Source organism: Ahaetulla prasina, chromosome 6 (assembly GCF_028640845.1).
Source record: "Ahaetulla prasina isolate Xishuangbanna chromosome 6, ASM2864084v1, whole genome shotgun sequence".
NCBI lineage: Eukaryota > Metazoa > Chordata > Lepidosauria > Squamata > Colubridae > Ahaetulla > Ahaetulla prasina.
In genome coordinates this window covers 71,884,800-71,908,300 of record NC_080544.1, presented here as the reverse complement: position 1 = coordinate 71,908,300, position 23,501 = coordinate 71,884,800, and the positions used below count along the sequence as shown (strand labels likewise).

Genomic DNA, 23,501 nt, shown 5'->3' with positions numbered 1-23,501 from the left:
TTGTTAAAATAATAGCTAATAGATTAATGTTGATTCTGCAGCGAAGAATTCATAATGATCAATCTGGATTTATAAAAGGGAGACAGATGAGGAATAATGTTAGGCAGATTGTTAATTTACTGGAGTACTTAGAAAAGAAAAATTTTATTCCAGCAGCATTTATTTTTCTCGATGCAGAGAAAGCTTTTGATCGATTGCATTGGGATTTTTTATTTAAATTAATAGAAAAGATGCAATTTGGAGATGGTTTTTTAAGAATAATTAGGGCAATTTATGGAGAGCAAACAGCACAGATTATAATCAATGGTAGCTTAACAGAACCTTTTAAGATTGCGAAAGGAACAAGACAGGGATGTCCTTTATCACCATTATTGTTTATTTTAACTCTAGAACCATTATTGGATAAAATACGAGAAGTAAAGGAGATAGAGGAATTACAGTTTGACAGTATGAATATAAGTTAAGAGCTTTTGCAGATGAATTGGTGATTACTTTAACAAACCCTATAAATTCTAGTAAATCTTTGTTGCAAATAATTGAACAATAAGGGAACGTCTCAGGCTTTAAGGTAAATCAGAAAAGACAAAAGTGATAATAAAAATATGGCCAGACAACAGAAAGAAAAACTAGAGGAAGTAACAGGATTTGAAATTGTAAAGAAGGTTAAGTATTTAGGGTTTATATTACGTCATCAAATGTGAAATTGTATAAGAATAACTATGAGGTTTTATGGCAAAAGTTCAGAAGGAGTTGATTGTTTGGAAAAATTGCAATTATCTTTGCTGGGGAGAATTGCTGCTATTAAAATGAATGTTTTACCTAGATTTTTATTCCTCTTCAGATGATACCAATAATTAAGAAAGATAAGAATCTTGAGGAATGGCAGAAGGAATTAACAAATTTATATGGGAAGGTAAAAAGCTAGGGTTAAAATGAAAATAATTCAAGATTCTCGGAAAGGGAGGTTTAAAATGCCTAATTTTAAATTATATTATGAAGCAGCTGCTCTCTCTGCAATAAGTGATTGGTTTAATTTAACAGAGGACAGGATTATGAATATAGAAGGTTATGATTTGTTATATGGATGGCATGCATATTTAATTTATGACAAAAAGTGGATAAGGCCTTTAAAAATCATGTGCTAAAAATGCCCTTCATGTGTTTGGAAAAATACTCTTATAAACTAAATTATAAGGTTCCTATATGGGCATGTCCTAGACATACAGTAGAAAATATAAACATAGAACAGAATCAGGAAATGATTACATATAAAGATCTTTTGTATACTGAAAGAGGTAATTTGCAGTTAAAATCTCTGCAAGTATTAAGAGAGGAAGGAAAAATTATACTTGGTTTCAATATGAGCAATTACATGCTAGATGGAAGGAGATCAAAAATTGGTATAGAGCAGAACGAGGGAAATTTGGTAAAGCAAATTAGAAATCAGTCTCAGGAGCATATAAAGAGATTGTATAATGTGTTACTTGAAATAGATTCTGAAAGGGACTTGGTAAAGGACTGTATGATAAAGTGGGCACAAAATTTTCAGGAGCCAATATTATTGGAAACGTGGGAATGAATTTGGGTTAGAAATGTTAAATTCACATGAGCACAGAATCTGAGGAAAATTTTTATAAAATGTTTTATAGATGGCATCTAGATCCTAAAAATTATCGTGTATGTATCCAGAAATGCAAGCAAAATGTTGGAGATGTAATTGTGATGACGCTACATATTTTCACATTTGGTGGACTTGTAAGGACATAAAGGCCTTTTGGATAAAAATTTGGTGGATTTTACAAAATGTTCTGAAAAGAAGATAAAGTTCCTGCCGCAATTTTTCTTGTTGGGAATTATTACGGATTGTACAGTAATTGAGACTAAATTGATTTTAAATCTAATAACTGCAGCAAGATTACTAATAGGACAATATTGGAAGAAAAAAGAAGTACCAACAATACAAGAATGGATATTGAAAGTTGCCAATTTGGCTGAGATGGCGAAGATATCAGCCTTTTTGAAAGACAATACGCAAGAAAGATACTTAAAGGAATGGAGAAAATGGATTGACTATATTCAACGTAGATATCAGACTAAGAGTTATCAGACTGTTTTTGAATGATTATGATGTATTATTTTTGATAGCTTTTGGGGGAAGTTAGGAATTGATGATTGTAGGGGTATAATTAAGTTGGGACGAAAACTTTTTAGCATATGTTTGTTTTACCTTTAACTATACCTTGTGCTCGTTCCGGGAAGTCGGGGAGGGGTTGCGAAGGAGGGGAGGGGGGGAAAGGGGGAAAAAAAATTTTTGTAAAACTTTTTGAATAAAAAAAAAAAAAAAAAAAAAAAGACAACAGCAAGTAAAACAATTTCGTGTAAAGCAAGATTAAAATAATGAAAAACAAAAAGAAGCCCAAATTTTAGGAAGTCAACATCAAGAGGGCCGTGAAAATATTTGCAGATCCCTCACATCCTGGACATAAACTGTTTCAACTCCTACCCTCAAAACCACGCTATAGAGCACTGCACACCAGAACAACTAGATACAAGAACAGTTTTTTCCCGAAGGCCATCACTCTGCTAAACAAATAATTCCCTCAACACTGTCAGACTATTTACTGAATCTGCACTACTATTAATCGTTTCATAGTTCCCATCGCCAATCTCTTTCCACTTATGACTGTATGACTATAACTTGTTGCTGGCAATCCTTATGATTTATATTGATATATTGATCATCAATTGTGTTGTAAATGTTGTACCTTGATGAACGTATCTTTTCTTTTATGTACACTGAGAGCATATGCACCAAGACAAATTCCTTGTGTGTCCAATCACACTTGGCCAATAAAAAATTCTATCTATCTATTCTATCTATCTATCAAATGTTATCTAAATCAAAGACTTAATCTTTTAAAAGTAACAATGATCTTACATTTGGCAAAATTTAGCAGGCATTTCTCCAAACTGGGAGGCGGGGGGGGGTCACTGCCAAGCTCAGTCTTTTACCAGCTACAAATTTAAGGCATACTTTGTAATTATACTCCATTGAGTACACAGGTATGCAATTTTGTATGGGATCGAATTCAATGTCTACATTAACTCAGTGGCTTTGTTCGCAGCACATTCTGAGTCATAAAAGTTGCCAGCCACATTTTAGCGTAGGGGTTACTTGCGCAACCTCAACAATGACCGAGTAAAGAATAAACATGGTTTAGCTAGTCGTGGGAACACAGCCAAGGCAACCTACTCCAGCCTTTCCGCCCCTCCCACCCCCCACCCCCACCCCAATCCCAAAAGCTACGTGATTCCTCCTCGGCGTCATCGGTTCAGTCTTTCTTCGGCTACAGCCCGAAGCGAAGGAATCCAGAGCCGTCCTTTCCCTCCGCAGCGGGCTGCGGCGCGGACGCATCTGGCCTGCGACGGATCGAACCGACCAAGCGGAACTCTCACTCCTCGGGGGGTAACAAACCGCAGAGAATAATGTGAGAAGAAAACGAAAGTACGTGTTGCAGAGAGTGACTTCTTTCACGAGATTGGCTGAGACGAATTAGAAGGCGGAGAGCGAGAGCGAGAAGGGGCTGGTGGGAAGCTGTTTCCTAGGTAATGTTCGCCACCGGCGCCACCATTGCTTCCCTCCTCCCGCGGGTGCTTCCATTAGACGAGGAACAGGCTTCGTTTCCTTAGGCAGGCAGGCTCTGTCGCAGCTTGAATGCTACCTGAAGCCCAGCAGATAAATACGTATTACCGGCGACGGGGCTGAGCAGGAAAAGCCGCCGCCACCGCCACCGCGGACTGAAGGAACAGGAAACGAGTTCGACTGCCGCCGCCACCCGCGTTGGAGCAGGTAAGTGTCTGAAACCAGAGACGGTTGGCCGGAAAGTGAAATCACCCGATCTGTTCGGTGAGGAGGGCAGTCCGGCGCCCTTTCCCTGTCGTCGTGTCCAGTGCTGTCCAGCTGGGCTCGTTAGTGAGGAAGGAGCACCACGGGGAAGGCAACTCGGGACGGAACACGTTCGCGTCTGAAAAAGTCTGCCTGCGGAGCTACCCTTGGGAATCTGTCCGGACCGCTGGCGTATATTTACTACTTGGCTGTAGGTGCTGCAAACGGTCCCAGAGAGAAGAGATGTAACAAATATTAAAATAAAATAAAATAAATAAGGAAACACACACACACACACCCGCCACAAGGCTGTGTTTTATTGAGGTTTTATTCTTTCGTAGCTGCATTGAGCTCAAAAAGATTGTGGCGCCATCGGAGGTGTGTACGTGGGTGTATGTGTATTCCTGCTCTCCTTTTTCTCTTCCCCAAATAATATTTAACTCCCTGGTAAAGCATGGCGTTTTAATTTTTTAATTTTTATTTTTTGCATTTTTTCATTACGAGCATAGTAGAGCGGTAGTAAGACAAAGATGTGTGTCTGACGTCTTCATTAAAAAAAATTGCAAGAGTAGCAAGCACAGAGGCAGACGGCTGCTGCCCTCTTTTTCAAGCGATCATGTGAAGTTTAGTCACCTCGCAATCAGTTGGGATGAACGAGAAGGTTAGAAACAGCTGTGGCATGGTTAACAAAACTACGAATTAAAAAAAACCTTGGGCTTTGTGAAAAAAGATGTTATCAGTTTTTGGGCATGCCATGTTCTGTAGAATGCTAATCTTCTGTTATTGCACCATAGCCCTGGAAGGTGAGAGTCAGCTGCTTCCATCTTAATGATTACAGTGATTTAATGATTAGTAACATTTATTGTTTTTATTTGGATAATGATACTATGTGAGAGGATATTTCACATCAGAGTGCTATTGTGTGTGATTTTAAAATAGCTTTCATATTGTGATGTTTAGCACCCTTCTTACAAAAAGCTATTCTCCAGCTGTTTCCAGTTTTTCTTTTTCCAGGAAGAGGCAACAATAGTTCTGTAATAAAAATACACAAAAATAAAGTCTAAAAATCTGGGTGTTGTGTAAAAATTGGCAAATTCTCACTAATCTTTTCTGAAATTAGGCTATTTAACAGCGTTATTTAATTAAGATAAAGATTACTGCTGTGTCAGCTGTACAACTGACCCAAGCCCGGCCCTTCCTGTTGACAGTTGGTATCTTTCTGGGTAATCCTTTGAGATTCTTAAATGAGGAAGGGGAAGTTGCTTGGGTCAATTATGTTCTCTCTTTCCAAATCTTAGCTCATTGTAACACTTCTCATTATAATAACAGAGCCTTGAGTAAATTAGACATTTTTCTCAGATTGCATATGTTCACTGAGTTTGAGATTTCATTGAAATACAACCCTGGCAGTTATGTCTATCGCTTCATTAAAATAGTTTTTTGATGATGGTTGGCATCTTTCTTATAGTATATTTATGAATTTGTGTAATTTTTGAATGGTATTTTAATTAATACAAAGCAGGTGACTTATTTAAATCCAGATATGAATTCATTGGGGGTAATTTTTCAAAGAGAAGCTTGTTGGCAGTGGTAGAACCAGAGTCCAAATTGAAAGTTCTTTTCTTTCTCCTTCTGCCAGCCAATTTATTTTCCTTTCTTTCCCTGTGAAGATGGCTATCTGATGAATAATATTGTAGATCACTGTTGTAGGCAGTCTAGGCTGATAGTTTACAGAGGCATTTTTTCATTTTGGTTGTGGGTTTCAGGTTGCTTAGTCTGGTTTAAGATAAACCACTCACTAAGCATGATTACATTGCAAGTACTTAAGTGCCAGGAAGAATATGAACATTACCTTGAATCTATTAGAAGAAATGCATTTTATGGCTTGATGAGCTTTTCATGGGCATAATTAGAGACAAATTGATATACAGTAGTTTTAATAATCCTAGCTATGGTGCCTGGAAGATAGGAGATAATTGTCATAAAGAATATTGGTAGCTTTTTAGATATGCATTCCAGTCTTGCTTGAAAATTCAGGGATGTTGGTGTAGATCCAGAAAACCTCGCTTTTATTAACTTGATTTTGTAAGCCTATTCAAGCATTATGTGAATTGGGAATTTTCACATTTGACTATTTAGATCAGGGGTGTCAAACTGGCAGCCTGCAGGCCAGATGCGTCATGCGCAGGCCATGCCCACCCCAGCTTTGTGAATGGGAAAAACATTGAAAAACATGATGCCATAAGTTTGACACCCGTGATTCAGATAGTCTTCCCTGACCATGCTGAATCTGTTTTTGTGGCAAGTTGATGTAATTTGTGAAAGCGAGGCCCCTCTCTTGGTAATTAAACTCACTGTCAAACTGCTCTATTAAGAGAAAAATGAAATTATTTCTGTGATTTAGAATTGTGCTTCTGTTGGTGCAGCTTAGAATTACATTTGCCTATTTTGTAGACATATCATACAGTGCCTTATAGTGAATAGGCAATCAAATACAATGCCAAGACTTTTTTTCTTCATCTAGTAATTATGCATTTGGTTTATTTCTAGAAGGAATAAAGGTTAAATTTTAGTCAGCCTATTAGTTTCAGCTTATTTCTCTAACTGCTCAAAATCATTTTGAATTTTATTGCATGTAGAATATTTGTGTCATCAGCAAATTTGATATACCTGTTGTGTTATTAAAGTAAAAAAAACTACTTTAAAATGGGGAACTGATTCTTGTAGCATCCCACTTGATATCCCTGCTCAATTTGATGATGTACCACTAGTGAGCACTTTAAGTATGACTTTTCATACCATGCAGCCCTCAAGCTTGCTAATCAAGTACCATCTGCTGTAATGTACTTTGATACGGTCAAAATGTATTTATTTGAAGCATTTATATGACTGCCCAATTAAGACACCCTGATTTTAAGTGATATAGAAGCAAGAAAACAGTGGGAAAAATAAATAACCAAACAATGCAAAAGACAATAGTTACCATTAAAATGTCCTAAACGAGTGTCCCCCAACCTTTTGGGCAGCAGGGATTGGTTATGTGAAGAGGTTTTTCTATAGACCAGAGAAGGCATAGTTTGACATTCTGCCTGCATCCCGCAGATGGGGCCTCATTTGTTTGCGTGGCCCAGTTTCTGGCATGCCAGAGAACAGTGCCCAAAGATAAGGGACCCCTGTCCTAAACAATAAAATAGTGGCTAGACTGAAATATACCGTAAATCTTCAGATTGAGAAATCTGTTTATCCTGGCCCAAAAGTCTATGGAAAGAGCTTGATTAAACTGTCTTGATAAACGCATGCTGACTTCTGATTATTGTATTGTTTTAAAAGGTTTGTGCATTGTTCTCTATGATTCATTCTAGAGTCTTCCTAAATATAAGTGTCATACTGAACTGTAGTTTGCTGGATCTTCAAATTTCCATTTGTTCAAAATAGGAGCAACTGGTACTTCACCAGTACTTCAGAATTTCTGAAAGATAATATACAAGGATTCTGTAATACTATTATTATTTTTTCAATACCCTACAGTGCAATTCTCCTGGTCTTAAGCATTTAAACTTAAAATATTTTTCTGTCAATCTGGAACTTCATTCCAGTCCTCCCCCATTTCCTGGTAAAAGTGTCACTTTTTTTGTTGAGTTAAATTGAACCAAACCAGAAGTTTATAGCAATGCCTCTTCTTTATTACCTGTTAGGTAACTTATTATATAACCTTTGTTACTTATTCGTTATAATCTGTTCATTTTTCTAAATAGTCCCAAAGTGTGGTTGAATTAATTGGAAAGATTATAGTAATCATGGTAAAACAAAGTAATAAGTAATATACAATACTAAAATGTTAAAACGATAAATCCCTTAGGCAGCTATAGTAGGGTTACTGAGTCCTAAGAAAAGAATCCACACTGTTAAGTCCTGTAGGGACTTTCCAGGAAATGCTAGAATCACTGGGACTATAGAGCAGTGGAAAACATGCAGAATTCTAAATAAAAGCACACACATTCACCTACCTTCTCTCTCAGTTATATTATCCTGCTAAAATATTTCCTGGGCTTTTCAACCTTGTAATCCAATAAATTTGTAGCCTTGCCCCGTTTTCACATGCATGTTTTGTTCTTCCAACCTACAAATTATCAGTAGCAACAAAAAGATGAGAAATCTGAGATTGGTATCAATTACTTAGTGTGAATATAGTAAGAAAACTATACTATCAGATAACATTGTTTGTCTCCATAATGGGCTGTTAAGTTTGATAAGTAAATTTGATAAGTATGTAAGTAAAATAAATAAACAAATAAATAAATAAATATTTAATTATAATACAAAACTATCCTGAAGGAGTATAAAAGAACTTATTTGAATTGACATTCTGTGCTGCTTTTTTCCCCCTGAACATCCAAGTTATATTTTGCTTTAAGTAATTTTTGATTTGATATATGTAAATAATACATATTTTGTATTAAATTTAGTCAATTGCTAAGCAAGTAAACAAATAATTTATACATCTTATTTAGTTATTCATGAGGTTTATTTTAAGCTATAAATAAATAGTTGTCTTTATTTATTTGGCTTATATGCAGCTCCATTTCTCAAGATGCAGAGTGGCTTACAAAATAAGATAAAACTAAAAGCACTGAGCTGCCCAGAATTGTTTGCAAAGATGGGTAGTTATAGAAATCAATCAATCAATCAATCAATCAATCAATCAATAAGACATAGAAAATCAGTAGCATAATCATAACAGCCACAAGCCACTACCTGTAAAGCAAAATATTCAGGCATTGCAAATAATTCTTCAAAAAGCTATGTTTTCATGGATCTTTGAAAACATAATAGGCAGAGGGTGGTCTGAGTATCTGAGTTAAAAGGTAGAGTGCTGTCACTAAGAAAATTCAAGCAGAAGGTTCCTGTAGGCATCTCTCTAGGTTTGAGATTTTGCACAAATCCTTTCTACTACATCTCACTGTATGGGCAGGATCATTTCTGAGAAGACTGAAGATATCCAAATCTGAGCCACAAAGCTTTTAAGGATAATAACTGATTTGTACCCAGAAGCCAATTGCCAACCAGTGCAATTTCCATAGCAGTGGTTTTCCCATAATTACTCAAGCTGTTGTCAGCTAAAACTTCTAAATAGTCTTGAAGAGCAGCTCCATGTAGCATTAATTATAATCATCCAATGCAAGGTGATGAAGGCATTCATACAGAAAGTAAAGCTTGGTGTTCCAAAAATGGCTTCCATAGGAGTATTTGCTCCTCCAAGTCATACTTGTTGTCCAAGAACAAGCTAGGTGTCCAGGGAAACTCCCATATTATGAAGCCAGAGCCATTATGACAAGTGCAGCCAAACCAAGATGAAGGGTCTCTGTAGACTATTGGCTTAGCCATTCTTTAGCAATAGAACTTAGACTTATATACCACTTCATAGTGCTTTATAGCCCTTTCTAAGCAGTTTATAGAATGCTCCCAATAGTGTGGGTCCCCATTTTAACAACCTCGGAAGGATGGAAGGTTGAGTCAACCTTGACCCAGTGTTGATCAAACTGGGAGAGTGACCAGAGTTAGCCTGCAATACTGCATTCTAACCACTGCACCAACACTATCTTGGTTCGAATAGGATAATCGGAATTCAGTCTAAACTTCAGTCTAATTTCAATCAGGAATTCAGCAAATAAGTCTTCCTTTATTCTCTTAAACCATTTAGTACAATAATGATTAAAGGTGAGCAAAATGTGTGTGAGATTTTTAACTTTTTTTTTAAGTTTTTAGTTAAAAATATCACTTTGTAGACATAATAACTGCATCAGAGAGATCTTAAGGCAGAAAATATAAAGAGATGGACTGGACTCCTGTAAATTTTCTATGTTCTAATTTGGATTGTCATAAGCAGGTAACAATTACTATTAGATTCAGCAGAAACATGGATCAAGTGGAGATGGATAATTTGAAGCAAATTCTCATTTATTTGTGGCATGGCCAGGCTTTTGAGTTTCACTGTTCTCATCCAGATTTTCTAGAAAGCCTTGGTTCGGTCTGTCTCTGCAGCCAAAGCATGCTGCAAAAGGCAGTATTTGCAGCAGCCAATTCCCCACACTGGCAAAAAAGAAAGAAAGAAAGAAATACTTTTGAAATTGATATAAAATTTCATTGTGTTTTGCATTCATCTTACCTTGGCTATTTAAAAATTACATATTTTTATTATTCTATTTTAAATATAAACTATTAATTGCAAGGAATGGCTGTATAAAGATATCTATAACTTTAGAATGTAGAACAAGACAATGAATAAGATAGTCCTGCAAAGCTATGAGTTCACCTCTGATTTTGATTTTATATGAGTTTTTTTCCTGCTTGAGTGAACTTGTGCTGTTGCACGTGTGCATGAACTTATTAAATCGACTTGTACTAAATATTGTAAGTTTATAAGACAGTAGGATGTGTTTTGATCAGGCAGTTATGGAATTTCTAATGCTATTCTTATAAATTGTCATGGAAACAGACATGACAATAACAAAGGATAGAAGTGTCAAACTAAAAAGCTGATGATCATAGACTGATTTGAAAAGGTGCTTCATGACTCTTACGAGAGAAAAAAAGTGTTTGCAATTTTTATAACTTATTTAAGTTATATTTACAAGGCTATATTAACAGAAGATCAATTTAAACCTATGGTGAATATATAAATTTTAATATAACCCAGTTATATTTGAGTGTTTGCATTAAATATTATTAATTACCAGTGATGAAAAATGCCACAGCAAAGAGAATTCCTAATGTGCTAAGTGCGTCAGTAGATTTAAAAGAGGGGAAAATATTTCATGTATTCAATACAAATTTGATTATAGCATTAAAATGTTTAGGGCCATAGTAGCATTTGACTTGTTTTTTCCCCTTAATTTATTATTTTTGCAAGTACAATGTAAAACAAAAACATACAAAACAAAGTAAATGAAAGATTTGTGAACATTGTAAAATTATTTTAAAATATAAGAATCACATTGTAAAAATGCATGTTGGAGTATCTTATATGAATTTTAAGTTTTTTATCAGTACTAAAATAAGTTAATATTTGGGATTATGCAATAATTAATAACTCTAACTGGTGATTCAAATTATGAATTGTAAACCAAGATAAAAAATGCAATTAAAAAATTAGATGTCGAAGTGTAGGCCACTACTGGTTCTTTAGCTGGCAGAAAAGTGTGCCAACATAAAGTTTGCAATAGAAATAGAATCGAATCTGGAAGGGGCCTTGGAGGTCTTCTAGACCAGCTGCCTGCTGAAGCAGGAGAACCTATAACATCTCAGAAAAGTGACTGTCTTCTTAAAAACCTTCAGTGATGAAGCACCCACAACTTCTAAAAGCAAGCTATTCCACTCTAATTGTCCTCACTGTTAGGAAGTTTTTCCTTAATTCCAGATTGCTTCTCTTTTTGAGTACTTTCCAACCATTAGTTCTTGTCCTGCTTTGGAGAATAATTTGACCCCGTCTTCTTTGTGGTAGCCCCTCAAATACTGGAATACTGCTATCGTGTCATTCCTAATTCTTCTTTTCTAAACCTGCAGCCGTTCTTCATATGATTTAGTCTTCAGGCCTTTGATCATCTTAGTTGCTCTGCTCTGAACTTTTTCCAAAGTCTCAACATCTTTTTTGTAGTATGGTGACCAAAATTGGTGGCAGTATTTTATGTGTGGGCTTTGTAAAGCGCACTAATAGTTCATGTGATCTTGATTCAATGCCTCTGTAATAGCCGCTGAACTTAATTCTGCCACAGTAACATGTTGTGCTATAGTATTGTCCCTGCAGTTTTAATCAGGATGGATTTGATTTAAATAAAATCTATTTAAATCACAATTTAAATCATGATTTAAATCACTAATAAAAAGACTTGATTTAAATCAACTTGATTTAAATAATAATTTTTAAAGAGGAACTGTCATCTCTGTCCCATAGCAGCTGCTCCTCTGACCCTCTGTTGAATCACCAACAGTTCCAATATTGCAGAATATACAGCCTCATGCTACATAACTAAGCTCCATTTCATGCTGAATAAACTAAATTATTAATGTATCTTAAATAGAAAACTACCTTTAGATAAATTTTTATTCCAAAAGCATTTTATTAAAATAAGTTTGATTAAAAATAAAAAATTTGATTTAAATAAAAAAACATCTGATTTAAATAAAAACTGCAATTTATTTATTTATTTATTTATTTTAAAAAATCATCGATTTTTATCCATCCTGGTTTAATTCATGGCAAGTTAAAGCAGTTGGTGGATTCTGCTGGCTTCATTTGTCCTTTAAATTAGTACAATTTCCTGGAGCAAAAAACAGCCACCAGTCACTCTCCTTAATTAAAACTAGATTGGGGTAGGAGGTGAGCTTTCACGAATCTGAAATCGATGGCTTGATCCATCTGTTAAAGTACTTGATGATTGGATGGTCCTTGAAATGGGATAAAATAATAAATGAGAACCTCCTTTATTCATACAGCGCTATGTTATTATACAATGGTTTGGGGAAAATGCTGCACATATGGAAGAGAATAACGTGTATCTTATATAATAATCCTATTCAAATAAAATATTAAGGTGTAGTTTTTGTTTTATCTAATCTAAAACTGTTTTGTAAAGAACAGCAAAGCAGCAAAGAAATTATAGCTTCTTTGGCAGTTTCTGATTTTCCCCCTAGTTTTTAGCTGCTCTTGCATAATTCCTCTGTAGATTAGTAAGAGGCTTAGGTAGGCACAAAAACAAACAATATCTAAACCAATTGAGGGGGAACAGACAATGATGCCTTGTTCATGCTAAACTGCAACCAGCAAATAACAACAAATCCATATGCCATAGTCTCCTGCCCTAAAAACATGTTTTAGTTATTGACTTCCATTAATATAGTGCCCTCAAACCAAACCAAATATACTATAATTTAGTACAAGCTTGTGAATTTAGGTACTTTCTTTTTTATATAGTTACTATACATTATAGGTGAAAGAATTCAAATGTAGAGAACTGCAATCCTCTCAATTCTGTGTTTCCATTTTTAATGAGACTCAAAAAAGCCAGTGGTCTCCTCATAATTAGTAACTATCTAACATCTTTAAAAGTGTGTAATAGCTCCAGTACAACTATACTAGTTGCTCAGTGATTTATAATGGCCTTACAAACAAATAGTGGAGTTATTTAGATGTTGATGCTAGGAAACAAACAAACAAAAGTCATGCGTTATATTAAGCTCAGATTCTGATCCTAGACCATAGCTCTCACCAAATTTAGATACCCTCATGTACAGATCTGACTGATACTGGAAGTCTTAATTCTGAATTTCGAGATCTTTTGTCTTTCGTTATAAAGCATTGAACAGATGGATACAAGGAGAAAAAGAGACAAATGGAAAAAACCTGCCTTAAACATATAATACAAATCTTTGAAAATACAATTCTGTTAATTGTATTTAGAAAAATAGAATTACAATAGAATTACAATTACAATAGAAAAATAAAGACCTAGACCTATATATTAATTTCTGTAGAAAGAAGAGAAAGAAGATCAGTGAAAGTTTGAGGGAGAACATTAGATCAGGTAACAATTATCACTATCTACTAGCTAACTGCCTTATTTTGGGTTTATTTGTAATATAAGTTCATAGGGATTCAATCAGACTTCATGTCCTTAGATTTGTTTGTTCAACAAAGTGCCAAATTTACAATAAACTTTTTGGCCTTATTGTGCTGCCACTGTGTATGGGGAAGGCATTCACACATATGTTTATTGTATATTAAAGAATAGGCATTATTTGTTCTTTATTTTAAAGTTAGAATGGGAATTACTATAAATGTCTCTGTGTTAAAAATTACAAATAATTTCATTAATGTTATATTACGTTGATGATTACATTAACAGTAACAATATTTAATCATCCTGTATTTTTAAAGCTTTTATACGTTTCCGTCCCCTATTGCAGTGCAGGCTCCAACGTGTTATACTTACTATAGCCTTTAGCACCCACACAAAATAAAATCATATCCCTGGTTTATGGTTAAGATGCCCAATTTATAATATTTCAGCCAGGAGTAATCTGCATTATACTGGATAATACACTGAAGTTCAATTTAAACCATAAGCAGAATGGTTTGCCTCAAGTCTTTATGACTAAGCATGTTTGCTTTAACCAGGCTTTATGCCAATACTATGTAATTGGAAACTGTTTTTAGTAAAACCTTAAAAGTGTTTTTTTTCCTTGTTTTTCAGAAAATGGATGAGGAAGGATATAAGTACAGTGTGCTTTGTTGGCTGGGTAAATCATTATTGTCTGAACCAGACTACTATAGAAAAGATGACATTGTTAAAATTTGTAAATTTGGAATCACTGCTTCACCATTGGGATTTTTAGAAGTTATATTTGCATTTATTATTTTTACATTGTGTTTTTTTTGAGACAATGTATTGACTATGTTTAAAAACGTTCAAAATACTTTAGTTTCATAATTTGTAAAATAACTAGTTTCTTAAATCCTTAATTAATTGAAAAGCAAGAGTACATTCAGGTTTTCTTAAAATTAAATCACTTGGCCTTTTCCAGCTCACAGGATGCAGTGGTTTCATCAGGTGAAGAAGAAAATTGGGCTTTGGCCCACTGATTGCAAGGGCCATACATACTTTTACTCCCATGTGCATTCATCACCACCTTTGTGCAAATTCTCTATGTCTGCTACATGTCTCAATCTTTACCTTGTACAGATAGTCCTCAGCAAACAATTCTTCAAAATTACAGTGCCTTTGGGAAGAGTTCTTTATGCCCCATAAAGCACTTCCTGCTATTGTAAAATGACCCTCATTATCATGTGATTGCATTCTGAGCACTTGGCAACCAGCTCATATCTACAACTGGTGGCATCATCCCACTGTCATGACCACAATTTCCAACAATGGCCATTTTCTGGAACCTGGAAAAAATGGCCATTGAGTGTGCTGGATTGACTAAACCATGTGGTTTGCTTAACAATTGCAGTGACTCACTTTATTATGGTTTTAAAATCAGATCAGGTCATATAATGACTCGCTTGATATTACCCCAACTTTCAATCAAAATTCAAGACCCAGTTGTCATTAAATGAGAATTACCAATACATATTACCCTTTTTTTCTCAGCAATCACTATGGATTGGTAGTTTCTTGTGATCTAAATAATTTGTTTGTGGGAACCCAATTGCTTTTTTTTTTACAATTAATGATAACAAAAAATCAGTAATCTACAATTATTTCTTTTTACCAACCAATTGATTAGACTGGACAACTAGATGGAGTTTCCAAGCAGCTAAGTGTAATACAATACCATTTGTAAAGATAATACCTATTTGCACAGAAATAGGAAAAATGGTATTAAATTTCAGCTAATCATTCCAATATAGATAGATATTAGGGCTGTGTGCAGTACTTTATATTCAACTTCCCAAATGTAGGACTACTCTACATCTCCTTAAAGTAGCTGTGCCTTTAAGGAGTTTTAGACAGTTATTAACATTTACACTCTGAATCATCTTTGGAAATTAAATCTGAAGTGTTGCGCAACAACAATACCATATTCTTGATAATAAGAGTTAACATATTTTCAGTAAATGATGGTTATCTGAGTAAACATCAGTGCTATATTGTTTTTATATTGCTATCCCTATACTTGAAGCTGTTCAAATAATTAAAAATTATGAAACTGCATCAATAAAAACAAATTGAAACAGTGTAAAAGGTATTTTAAAAGATTACCTAAATAATTCATCCAGGGTTCATACAGAGAAAAAAATGGAAGATAAGTCTTCAGCCCCCCCCCCCATATAGCGACTATAGCTTCAGAGACAAACATTCCAGAATGCAGAGGCCACCCCATAGATGTCTCACCTGTCAGTAGCTGCAGGATGATTGTCACAATGAAGACAGTAGGATTTCCCTTGGTGCTTTCAGTGACTGACCAGGCCTCTACTAGCAAAGATTGCTTTTGGGACATTTTGAAGGCCTTTTTTTTTTTTTTGGAAACCTAAGATGAAAGTAATTCATCTTCATCATCATTACTACCATCACAGCAAGAATAATTATGTGAGCAGTTAAAACATTATTGGTAAAAACATTAAGCAAAACAATGAGAAAGAATATCCAGGAAAGAGGTTAGGCCGCTAGGAATTCAAGGGATACGCTAGAAAGGCTTGCACACAACTTGTAGAGGAAAGAGGCCTCATTGATAAATTTATAGTTGTGGGCCACAAGGGAACAGCTGATCAGGTGTTCAGTAGTTGTGTGGCAGCAACAATGGAATTACTGATATCAATAAGCCTAGAAACATTGGAGGCATTCAGCAGCTTATCTTTTGGGATATCAACATCAGAAGATTCCCTGTGGTAACATTTGGTGATAGTGGATTTATTAAGTTCTCAATGTGGGTAGATTGCATATTGTGCAGGCGTACTTGAGAAGTATATTGAAACTGTTTCTCTTCCGTTCTTCATCTCTGCCCTTTCGGATACTCTATACCCTGCCACCGCCTACCTCTGCTATCCCAAGCTGGCCTTTGCTGTCTTCTTCACATTGTTGAGGCACACCCAGTCAAATCAGCTGCTGGCTTTTTGTGAGGGCCAAGCAGCTGCCTCAGCCAGGCATGCCTCATCAGCAGTGGGAGCAAGAAGACACTTGGGGTCAGTAGGGATAGGAGTGGCAGGGTACAGGTGGCCCAAAGGGCAGATATAGAATATAGACCAGTGATGGCAGGTCAGGAAAAATGTGAGGTCCTTGCCTAATGATGGTAACTGATACTATGAAGAATCCTGTTGCTAAGTGATGAAGTCATGTGATGTTTTGCCTAATAACCACTTCACTTGACAGTAAAAATGCAGTCCTAATTAAAGCTATTAAACTAGGACTACTTGTAGATATATTTGGGCTTTTGAGCACATGTGCTACAATAAGGCTCCACCCTGAAAATAAGCCTTCCCCGAAAATATTTAAACGCAGAGCTGAAAATCAGGTAAGACCGCAAGAAGAGCCCCATCTTGCTCCATGTGCCCCAAAATAATAAGATAATAATTCGGGGTTCAAAAAAATATAAGACAGGGTCTTATTTTGGGGGGAACACGGTATTACCCGACATACTAGTAAAGCAAACTATTACAACTTTCCTTCAGTTTTTAGATTCCCTGGTAATCCTTTCCATATTTTCTTTTCAAATGGAAGTGTGATGTATTCCAGTTAAAAGGTTTACTGCACTAATCAAGCCTTGATTATCCCAATTAATAGGAAAAGGGCAGCTAACAAAAATGTGTGTTGCTCTAAGAAAACATTTTACAGTAATTGTTATGGCTGGATTGTGTTGTGATCAACTGAAGTTACTCAGTTACAAGGTGCATCTTTGCTCAAGCTGTTGATATAGCTTTCCTTTTCTTCCTTTGGTGCTCATCCACATTTGTTCCAATTGTGTTTTGCTGCCCCTCGCCAAATGAAGCAGTCTGTCCCCACTTGAGCAAAAATTGCAATCATTCTGGAAAATTCTACAGTATGTTAATGCCAGACCACAAGGCTCTAGCATTTTGTTTTGTCCTTTATAGATTTCAATAATCATGCCCTAAAACAATAGATTTCATAAGCAGATTGTAAGAAATGTGAATTTTTCAATTGTCTATGGACATGGAGAGAGATCACACAATCTCTAGGTTCTGTCAGAGGGCATGAGCAATTTGAATATACTGTCACTTCATGATAAAACGAAATGTTTCAATATTTCTATAATTTCTTTGTTTTTGCTAAGGATTTTCCCCCATAGATATTAGAGCATGTTTTGTACCTATAGCTCAACTTTTCCCAGTTAAATATTTCACACATATTATGTGGGTGTTGTGAAATAGAGACATATCTAGAAAGCAGTACACAGTTTCTGTGACTGTTCTGGAGACAGATGTAGCAAGACAATCTGTTCTACAATTTCTTACTCTGTACACTCAAGCACAATGGTTGCTATAAACTTTTCTGAATAGTTTTTGGTTTAGCAAAGCAATTAGATTATTGGAGGTGAACCGGGGGTGAAATGCTACCGGTTTGAACCATATCGGGAGAACCGGTAGCGAAGATTGGGGATGGTTCGCCGTACCAGTAGCAATTGCTAGCTGGCCACGCCCCCAAACCGGTCCACAGCCCACAGCCCTGTCATGCTTCCCTGCCTTACACGCTGCCAAACTCATTGTTCGGAGCATCTAAGGAAAGGTCTTCCAACTCTTCAAGATCGATTTTAAGAGCTCCAAGTAGCTGACAGCAAAAGTAGCGGCAGCGGGGACAACAGGTGTGTGTGTGTGTGTGTGTCCCTCCTCGGTCCTCCTCTCTCAGATGACAGCTAGGGCTTCACCGCCTCCTCTTTTACCAAGAGAGGTGATGTCTGCCTCAAAGTCCTTGCAGAGGGGGACACATACACATGCCCCTGTCACTCCCGCTGCCACTACTTTTGCTGTCAGCTTCTTAAAGTCAATCTTGAAGAGCTGGAAGACATTTCCTTAGATTGCCAAACGTCAGCAATCTAAGGAAATGTCTTCTTACACCTTCTCCTCCCCATTCCCCCTCCCCCCATTTTTCCATTTCTGTGCCTGGATTCTGCTTCTTTGACCTTCTCTTCCCCATCCCCATCCCATTTTTCCATTTCTGTGTCTGGATTCTGCTTCTGCAAAAGAAGGCTCCAATGTTTGCTTGGGTGGTGGAGGGAAACTCAAAGCGTTGGGGGCTTCAGAAGGGCAGATTGTGTTTTAAAATGTGTAGCTCCTGGCTCTAGCAGTGAGTGACATCAAGTTGGCCACGCCCACCTGGTCACATGGCCATCAAGCCACGCCCACAGAACTGGTAGCAAACATTTTTACATTTCACCCCTGAGGTGAACTGTTTTGTTTCACTGAAGTGGAGCAGACAACCTGAAGTGATGAATTGATTTAAGAGGAGTTGCTGTTGCAGAAAGCTTAGGTCAGTCTTCTCCCCTAATATCTCCAGTGTGTGCTGAGATGTTTTAGTATCAATGGCTTTTATATGGGTAATCCTATAGCACTTTGTGAGGCCATTCACCCTGGAGTCCCCTTGAATGTGCCCTAAAATTCTTTCAGGCTGGCTTCTTTGTTGAACACTGCAAGGTTGTCTACAGCAGATGGTGAAGGTAGCCAGTATGGAAGTATTTCAGCATCCATTAAGAGATTTCTAGAGTGGTGTATAATAAGGAGTCATTATTGGGACACAAAAGATATCATACCACAAGTAAACAAGATACTTTGCCCTAACAAGTTTATATAACTTTTCCACATATGCCTTGAATGATTTCTCAGCTGTGGTTTCCTCCCCCAATGGAATTGGAGTAACCTACTCATATAATATTGTGAGAATAAAATGTAAAGTAAAGGTTCCCCTCGCATATACGTGCTAGTCGTTCCCGACTCTAGGGGGTGGTGCTCCTATCAGTTTCAAAGCCGAAGAGCCAGCGCTGTCCGAAGACGTCTCCGTGGTCATGTGTGTTGTGCCTTGTCCGCTTTCCCCGCAGCCGGGCCCGTCTTATCTGCTTCCAAACGCTGAGGAATGTCCTAGCATGCCTCCCGGCCCCAGCCCTGGCTCCATGCCCAGATAGGCCGAAGAAGAAGAAGTGCCTCCAGCCCCCAGCCCTGGCTCCATGCCCAGGCAAACGGAGCAACTAGACCCCTCCCCCTCCCCCACAGCATGTGAGCCTGAGGAAGGTCAATTACCAACAGCTGCAGACTAGAGTGACCCTCGCTTCAGGAGAATTGATAGGCAGCGGCAACAGAAGGAAGGGAGGGGCAGGCCTGGATAAGTGCTGAGTTATGGAGCCACACCCCATGGCCTATATAAAGGATCTGCTTTCTGGCATTCTCTGAGTCAGGCAAAGTCTACCTTATCTTGCTGAAATCACTTTCTGGTCTCCTGCCCGCCTTGAGAACTTTGCTAGAACTTTGGCAGAGCTGCAGAGGCACGCCTGATTCGGATTTCCCTGACCCGGCCATCAGTGGAGGAGTGGGACACGACATCTTGCCTGACTCCCACACATCTACACCACAAGATGGATCAGCAACAGCTGGCGCAGATTGTGCAGCAGCTACAAGCAGATAACCAGCAACTGCAACAGCAAGTCGCCCAGCTGACTGCTCAACTGGCTGCTGGGAATGCCCCAGCAGCCCAACCTCCTCCTCCTCCTCAGCGCCACAGCCCGTTACCGGTGCCGGAGAAGTTCTCAGGATGGATGGAGATGTTCCCAGCCTTCATGGCCCAGTGCCAGACCTACATGGCAATGCGGCTGGGGGACTTTCCAGATGACCGGGCCAGGGTGGCCTTCGTGATGAACCTGTTGTCTGGCCAGGCTGCTCAGTGGGCCACGCCTTTAGTGCTCAGGAACAGCCCCTTGCTGGCGGACTACCAGGGGTTCTGGGGGCAACTGCGCCTAAAGTATGAGGATCCCATGCGGGCCCAGACGGCCACCCGGTGCCTAGGAGAGATCCAACAAGGGCCGCACCCCCTCCGGGAGTACATTGCTGAATTCCGGTTGCTGTGCCATGATTCGGACTGGAACGACATGGCATTGGCGGATGCGTTCCAGAGGGGCCTTTCGGAAGAGCTCCAGGACAAGCTGGCTCGGGTGGAGGCGCCACAGACCCTCGTTGACCTGGTGCCCCTCTGCCTGCGCCTCAACACCCGTCTCCAGCAACACCCGTCTCATCGCCGCCAGCAACTGTCAAAGACCGTTGCACTCCCTCAACCCGTGCCGACCCCGTCCCGTGCCGCCCTGCACTTCGTGGCCACCGCCGAGGAGCCCATGGAGTTAGGAGCGGCCAGGCCTCGCCTGACGGCCCAGGAGCGGAGCCGTGTGGGGAGCCCGGCCATTTCGCCGCCGCATGCCCCAGGAAGCGCGGCGGAGCCGGTGTGCCCATCCCCGAATCCCGGCCTGGCCAGTCGGGGAACGGGGCAGGCCCGGCCTAGGGGAAACCTTAGGCCGGGCACAGACCAAGCCCCCATCAGACACGGCCGACGTGGACTCCGGGCCCCCTCGGCACCTGATTTTGGACACCCTGGTGTGGGTGGGTGACTGGCCAGAGGGGATCCCAGCGCACACGCTGGTGGACTCGGGGGCCACGACGAACTTTATGGACCAGGCCTTCGTGGACCATTTTGGGGTCCCCTTGGTACCGGTGGACCCTCCGATGAGCGTCGAGACCATCGCCAGGAGGGAGCTGGTGGCCGGACCCATTAACTTCGCCATGCAGCCCTTGCGCCTCGCCATCGGGGACCACGAGGAGGCGATTCGCTTCTACGTGACAGTGGACCTCCACTTCCCGGTGATCCTTGTACTGGCCTGGCTGCGGACTCACGACCCTCAGGTGGCCTGGTCGTGGAACGCCATCTCGTTCCCCAGACTGCAGTTCGTCAACCACATCTGCCAAACCTGCACCGGCCAGGACGTCTTCACCCCGGCCGTCGCCATGCCCCCTGAGCTGCAGGACTTCGCTGACGTCTTCAGCGAAAAGGAGGCGGACCGCTTGCCCCCGCACCGGCCCTACAACTGCCCCGTGGACCTGCAGCCCGGTGCCCCGCTGCCAACGGGACACCTGCATTCCATGTCCGAGCCCGAGTTGGCCGCTCTCAGGGACTTTCTGGACAAAAACTTGGCCCGAGGATTCATCCGGCCTTCCAAGTCCCCTCTGTTGGCCCCGGTCCTCTTCGTGAAAAAGAAGACGGGGGATTTGCGCCTGTGTTGCGACTACCGCCGGCTGAATGCCATCACGGTGCGGAATCGCTACCCCCTGCTGCTCATCCCGGAGCTGATGGACCGGCTGCGGGAGGCCTCCATCTTTACCAAGCTCGATCTCCGGGGGGCCTACAACCTGGTGCGGATGCGTGAAGGGGACGAGTAGGAGATGGCGTTTGGCACCCGGTACGGACACTATGAGTACACGGTCATGCCGTTCGGGCTGACCAACGCCCCCGCTGTCTTCCAACATTTTATGAACGATGTGTTCCGGGACATGTTGTATCGGTTCGTGGTGATCTACCTGGACGACATCCTGGTCTACTCCCGGTCCAGGGAAAGTCACCTCCAGCACCTCCGCCTGGTCCTGCAGCGCCTGCGGGAGCACCAGCTCTACGCCAAGCTGGAGAAGTGCTTTTTCCTCTGGACGTCCATCGAGTTCCTCGGGCACATCATCTCACCCGAGGGGATCGCCATGCAAGGTGGAGGCCCTGTGCAGCTGGGAAACCCGCGTCGGGTGAAGGATGTCCAGCGGCTTCTGGGTTTCGCCAAATACTATCGGACCTTCATCCCAGGCTTCGCCACACTGATGGCTCCACTCACCCAGCTCCTCCAGAAGAAGGTCCCGTTCCGGTGGGGTCCCCCGCAGGAGGAGGTCTTCACGGCTCTCAAGAAAGCTTTCGTCACGGAGCCCATCCTGCGACATCCTGACCCGCACCAGCCTTTCATGTTGGAGACGGACGCCTCCAACATCGCCCTCGGAGTGGTGCTGCTACAGGCCCTGGCGGATGGCGGCACTCTTTTTCCCTGCGCGTACTACTCGCGGAAGCTCAACCCTTCCAAGCGCAACTATACCATCTGGGAAAAGGAGTTGCTGGCTATCAAGGCCGCGTTCAAGGCGTGGCGGCACCACCTGGAGGGGGCCCGGCATTAGGTGGAAGTCCGAATGGTCCATCGGAACCTCGAACACCTCACCACGGCTCGGAAGTTGAACCAGCGGCAGATCCGGTGGTCGCTGTTCTTTGCCCGGTTCAACTTCTGCGTAACCTATATCCCCAGCAGCCACAACAGGAGGGGGGACGCCCTGTCCTGTAAGCCGGAGTACCTGAGCGCCCAAGACCCTCTTCCTCCACGGACAGTGCTGCCGGCGGAAGCCTTGGCCGCCGCCCGGGAACTGGTGGATTTACGGGCCCGGGTGCGAGAGGCGCAGCGCCAAGACGCCTGGTCTCAGCAGCGGCGAGCGGAGGCGGGCCCCACGTCTCTGTGGACATTGGAAGACGACGTGCTCAAGTTCCGGGGGCGGTTGTATGTGCCCACGGGACCGCTCCGGTCCCTCGTCCTGGCCCAGTGCCACGACAACCCTGCTGCGAGCCATTTCGGGTTTTTCAAGACTCTCAACCTGGTGACGCGGACTTTCTGGTGGCCCCAGGTGCGGCATGACGTCCATGCCTACGTGATGTCCTGTGTGCCGTGCCGGCAAGCCAAGGCCTCCATGGGAGCCCCTCCCGGTCTCCTCCAGCCCTTGCCGACTCCTGACAGACCCTGGGGGGCGATTTCCGTGGACTTCCTGACGGACCTGCCGCTGTCCTCGGGGTTCACCACGGTGCTGGTGGTGGTGGACATGCTCACCAAGATGGCACACTTCATCCCGTGCCGCGGGCTGCCCACCGCCACCAAGACGGCCCGTCTCTTCTTGCAGCACATCTTCCGCCTCCACGGTCTGCCGGACAGGGTGGTGTCGGACCGTGGGGCGCAGTTCACGACTCGCTTTTGGAAGAGCCTGATGGCCGCATTGGAGGTGCAGGTGTGCCTGTCGTCGGCGCACCATCCGGAGACCGACGGCGGGACAGAGAAGGTC

The 23,501-nt window shown here is 40.9% G+C and overlaps 1 protein-coding gene across 5 annotated transcripts in view; it reads left to right on the top strand.

The window, feature by feature from the left end:
- The first annotated feature begins 3,315 nt into the window (after positions 1 to 3,315).
- The window catches only part of PIK3CB (phosphatidylinositol-4,5-bisphosphate 3-kinase catalytic subunit beta), an 88,481-nt gene continuing 68,295 nt past the window's right edge, over positions 3,316 to 23,501 (top strand). For 2 of the 5 annotated variants that reach the window (XM_058187677.1, XM_058187679.1), the window contains exon 1: positions 3,316 to 3,606. The gene's annotated coding sequence lies outside the window, so the exon portion shown is untranslated. Of the gene's footprint in view, positions 3,851 to 23,501 lie in introns of all 5 variants that reach the window. The other 3 variants (XM_058187678.1, XM_058187682.1, XM_058187681.1) reach the window with 2 other exon arrangements.